Below are 5,126 nucleotides of genomic sequence, written 5' to 3' on the forward strand. Positions count from 1 at the left end.
CGCCACGTGGCTCCAGCACCGACAGATTTACGGCCTCGCCGACGGGACGGGGAAGGGCAGCCGGATCAGTGGCGCCGCCCGGCCCGTTTTCTCCAGCATCTGGCTTCCTGTCCTCGACGGACTGACTCTTGTGATTTCGAGGCAGCCCTCCCACCGCGTGCTCATGAACCAGGTTCCGAGACCACTTTTGCTTCATGCATCTTCTTTTAAAAAATATATTTTCATTGATTTCAGAGAGGAAGGGAGCGGGAGAGAGAGAAACATCGATGGTGAGAGGGAATCATGGATCGGCTGCCTCCTGCACGCCCCCCACTGAGGGGGGAGCTCACAACCCAGGCCTGTGCCCTGACCGGGAATCAGCCCGGCGACCTTTCGGTGCACGGGATGACGCGCAACCGAGCCGCACCGGCCGGCAGACCACCAAGCCTTCCAGTCCAATCCTGACCGTCAGGAGCTGGGCTCCTGTCCCGACGCTGCCGGGGCCTGGGTACCGAGACAACGCCTGGCTCTCCGGCAGAGAAAGGAGCGGGAGGGAGGGCCGCTGGGCAGGCGCCACAGCACACCTGCCACAGCAAAGGATTCTGGGGAGGCACCGGCAGGAAGATGCTCTCTGGGCGCAGGAGCCAACGCGAGGGGCCGGAACCTTAAGGTGCGACTCTCTCTAGCACGTTTACCACACGCGTGTGCTGGGCCGTGGGCAGCAATAGTCCCAGGCGGGAGGTGCGGTACCTGAGGAGGTCCGGGAGTTTCGGCTCTTCCCGGGTCAGAGATCACTTCGCACCAACGAGACAAGGCAATCGGTCCACGTGGCCGTCACCCCCACCTCCCTGTGGCCTGTGCCTTGTCCCAGCCTCACCCGCCAGCAGGCAGGTCTACACCGGGCACCGCAGAACTGAATACAAGGAGCCGCCCGGGACGCAGGACGTCATGGCTAAGCCCCAGGAAGTCCAGGTGAACGGGGAGGGTCGGTCACCCTGAGCCTTGCGACCTCCGCTCGCACACGGTGGGCAGTTACGGCGCGGCCACCCCCGCCTCCCGGAAGGCGGACAAACAGCACCTGTTGGAAGTGTCCTCATAGGCTCGGCGCCTCCCAGGCCCAGCGGGGCCGAGTGAATGGGGGGGGGGCAGCGTGGACACCGGAGGCTGCCGGGGTCCTGCCCTTCACTCCGCTGACCACCAACCGTCCCGCGGCATCGCCCGAGGCCCCACGGCTGCCACCGGCCTGCTGCCACCGCCAGGCTTCCGAGGGCGCCTCCGTGTCCCCCTGCCCACGCCCCTCACCGGGACAGGGACTTGGACCACAAACCACACAAAAACGGGAGCACGGGAGAAAGAGCATCAGAGGGTGGTTCCAGTTTCTGTTGAATTTCATTTTGAAAACGACACTTGGTTAGAAATGCACCCCACACACTGCAGGAAACCAGGAAGAAAACGGGTAAAAGAACCGGATCCCAGACTCCCCCCGCCGGCTGCTCCCGCTGGTTCGGTGCGTTTCCTCAGATGGCGCACCGTCTCGTGTCCTGTCTCCGCTCCCCGTGACACGCGTGTCCCTGTCACAGCGAGCCCGGCGGACAGCACTGCACACACGGCACGCCCCGTCAGCTGCTCCGGCGGAGGTGGCACTTCGCTTTGGAGGGGCTCCGGGGGCGGGGGCGTCGAGTGCCTGAGCCCACCTCCCTCGCGCCCCCCCGCGGAATCCTGAGGTGGGCTCGGAGGTCAGCATCCTCGGGGAAACGAAGTCCGTGCGGAGACGGGGGGCGGGGGGATGCCTCTGAATTGTTTTGGGGGGCCCTGCACACCGTTTTGTGCTGCAAAGTGTAAAGCAAATGGCACGGCGTTGCAGTTCTCGGTGGCGTTTCTGGCCGAGACCGGCCGCCGCCCGGCACCCGGAACAGCAGTGGGGCTGCAGCGGCACCCGCGCTGCCTACCTTCCCCGGCGATGGGGCCTTAGGGAGCCGTCCAGCGGGGTGAGAACCCGCTCTGGGATCAGCGGCATTTTACTTCATTAGACGCCTAGCTCACGCGGCCCACGGTGCAGGGCTTCCTAGCTGCCGGGCAGGGCGTCCCGGCGTCTGATCCGGGCGAGGGGCGGGCGTATCTGCCCTGAAGCCGAGTCCAGGCACTTCGTTCTGTTAACCTGTGAGGGCGAGCGGGCACCGCCGGCCACACGTCAGGTCCTGAAACTCGTTTCTCGGTGAGAAGCGCGCTGACCACCGGAGGGGATGCCACTGCCCCCCGCCCCCCGCCCCCGCTGTGGTCTGTGCCCCGTCTGACTCCCCAGACCAGCAGGCAGGTCTACACTTGGACACAGGCCCTCCCGCCCCCCAACCCTCCTGCCCTGGTCCCCTCCAGCTGGGCCAAGGACGACGCCTTCTCCACGAATCGCTGGGTCTGTATCCACCTGCTCTTTAAGCTAAGGCCTTGCCCCGGTCCCGGGTTCGGATGGTCCTCAAGCCAGCCTTTCCCTTCGTGTTAAAAATTAAATGTTCATGGAAAAGAACGCGCTTCCACACGGAGCCATAACCACCTAGACCGAGCCTCGTGCCGGAAGGACCCGCGGCGGCTGGCCCCGCTCTCCGTAAGCGGACACCCCGAGCAGGCCTCCCACAGCGGCGGGGCCCCGGGGGACAGGTTTGCCGGGAAGTGATGGCTTGCTCTTCTGTTTAAAGAGAAGCCAAACGTCATCGTTGAAGATGAGTGGATGACGCAGTATCACAGGATAACGCACAGCAGCGACAGGGGAGAGAGACAAAGGAGTTGGGGTTCAAGGTTATGTCTGAGGAGGAAGAGAAATGGGCTTTTTGCTTTCTCTCCAGCCTCCTGGTGAGCATCTAACTTAAAACACCGCTTAACTGGGTCTCTGGTTTCTAAAACAAAACCCGTTGGGGCTGCAGGCAGGGAGCCCTGGCCACTGGCCACCTCCCAGCTCGCCCTCTGGGCGGCCAGCAGCGGCTGTGGCCTGAGTCTGGGAGGCCCAGCGTCTTGCTTGTGTCACGCTGGCCAGGGGCTGGGACCTCTCTGCTCAGGCCCCTCGGGAACCCTCTTCCTGCTGAGGAAAGAGGTTCGGTCTGACTCCTTTTTTGGCCTCTGAGTCACACAGGGAGTGATTAATAGGAACCACCTCCAGATTCAATAGAGCAGCAGCCTGATTCGGGCCTTTGTTCAGCACAAAGCAGCTCCAAGGGGCGCTGGGCCGCTGGCTGGGAACCCAGCCTCAAGCCTGCGAGGTCTCGTCTTCGCCCGCCAACCTCCCACCTGAGCGGCCCGGGAAGATGCGCCCGGGGCTGCTGGGCCTGCAGGCGCTCGGGCTGGGCCTGGGCCCGGAGACCCTCGTCTTCCTCGGTGAAGTCGCACCGACAAGAGCAGAGGCGCCAGGGCGGCCGGGCCTCCGTGACCGTGACCGTGACCGGGGGGGAGAATGCCGGCCTGTGGACGGGGTTGGACCGGGCTCCCAGGCGCAGGGGAGCTCAAGTGGGAAGGAAACCCACAGCCAGAGCCCGGCCGGAGGGGACCTTCCCCCGTGCGGGTCCCACGTGGGCTCAGGCCCGGAGTGCAGATTGGTCTTTGTGGCTCCCTCTTACTAACAGTGTCACCCAGCGCCCGTCACACTCCATCTGACAGCACGTGGACCCGAGAACAGCGGGTGGGGGCCACGCCATGCGACAGTCAGCCGCGCCGGGGCGCCCTGTGCTGGATCGTGTCTGCGTGAGGTTCACAGTAACTGTGCGCGCCCGCCCGCGCCGGCCGGTGCCCCCGGGACCTCCCTGACGGTGTAACCCCTTCCAGGGCTCCTGTGCGCGGCCGGCGGCGCTGGCCCTGCCCCTGCGATGTGGCTGGAGCGCGGCGTCCCGGACACTCCCCGCCGCCACGCCGCCCGGGTCCTTTCAGGGACGGACGGGGCAGAGGCGGGAGGGCGGCAGCCGCCACAGGCCCTTAGACCCCGCGCTCCCGCGGGCCGGGCGTCTCCCAGGCGGAACCTCATCCGTTAGCCCCTCGAGCAGGCGGGGCGATGGAGACCGGAAACGGCCCTGCGGGCTTTTCATCTCCGCCGCTCGCCCGTAAACGGGCGCAGAGCATTGTTCCGCGCGGACTAGGAACCGGAACTGGGTCTCAGGTCGGGAGGCTCCCCGGCCCGCCCCCCCATTCTGCTCCTCCTCTCGGCCCCCTGCCCCCTCCCCCCGTCCGACCCCGCCCGACCGGGAGCGCGGATTCATTCAACCGGCTTCACCACCCCGCCCGCCTCGGACACGCCCGGCCCGGCCCACGTGGACTGCGGAGGCCGCTCCCGGGGTCCGCCAGCCTCGCCGGCCGGCTCGCGCGACCTTGGCGGGTTGCCCCGCCCGCCGGGACCCCCTCCCCCCCGCCCGGCTGAGGCGCAGCTGTCACGAGGACGCCGCCGACCCCACGCCCCGCGCCCGCTCAGACCGGAAGACCCGGCGGACGCGTTGTGCGCAGGCGCGCTGGGCGGCGGGGCGCCCGGTAGCCGCCAGGGGGCGCCGGCGCCGTGGGGGAGGGGAGGCCGCCGCGCCGGGGCCGGACCACGTGCGTACCACGTGGCGCCCGGCAGCTCGGGACCGCGGCAGGACCGCTAGGCCGGCCACGCCACGCAGTCAGCAGCCCGCGAAGGCGAAGGGATCGGTCTCCCCGCCGGCGTCCCCGTTGACCCCTGACCTCCGACTCCCCTACCTTAAGGTTTACCCCAGGCCGCCGGCGACCTCGCTGTGTGTTTATAAACAGAACCCCTGGCGGAGCCCAAACCCCGGATCGCGGACTCACACCCGGTCGGAGCGGAGCCTGCCTCGCCAGGCTCCCAACGCGCATGCGCCCTGCACCGCGGGCTCTGGCGCGTGCGCACTGGCGGCCAGGGCGGGGTCGCGCGGACGGGAAGGGCCGGGAAGGGCGGTGGCCGAGAAGAGCCGGATGCGGTGGGGCCCCGCCGCCCGGCCCGACCCCGGCCTGACCTTCCCCGGCTTGGGACCCGGGCAGGCCGCCCGGCTGCTCGGAGCCCGGGTCCTCGCCCGTGAAGGGGGGCCGAGACCCGCCCCAGCTGCTGTCCCGGCCCCTGTCCCCGGAGACCCCGCTGCGCCCCTGCCCGCCGGAGGCCCTGGTGCCTAGAGTGGGTGACG

General features: G+C 68.0%; 1 long non-coding RNA gene across 2 annotated transcripts in view; it reads right to left on the reverse strand.

Moving 5' to 3' along the window:
• The window catches only part of LOC129149529 (uncharacterized), an 8,508-nt gene extending 3,733 nt beyond the window's left edge, over positions 1-4,775 (reverse strand). For both annotated transcript variants that reach the window (XR_008556459.1, XR_008556460.1), the window contains exon 1: positions 4,687-4,775. This is a non-coding gene — a long non-coding RNA (uncharacterized LOC129149529). The remainder of the gene's footprint in view (positions 1-4,686) is intronic.
• Positions 4,776-5,126: the final 351 nt, after the last annotated feature.

Source organism: Eptesicus fuscus, chromosome 6 (assembly GCF_027574615.1).
Source record: "Eptesicus fuscus isolate TK198812 chromosome 6, DD_ASM_mEF_20220401, whole genome shotgun sequence".
Classification (NCBI taxonomy): Eukaryota; Metazoa; Chordata; class Mammalia; order Chiroptera; family Vespertilionidae; genus Eptesicus; species Eptesicus fuscus.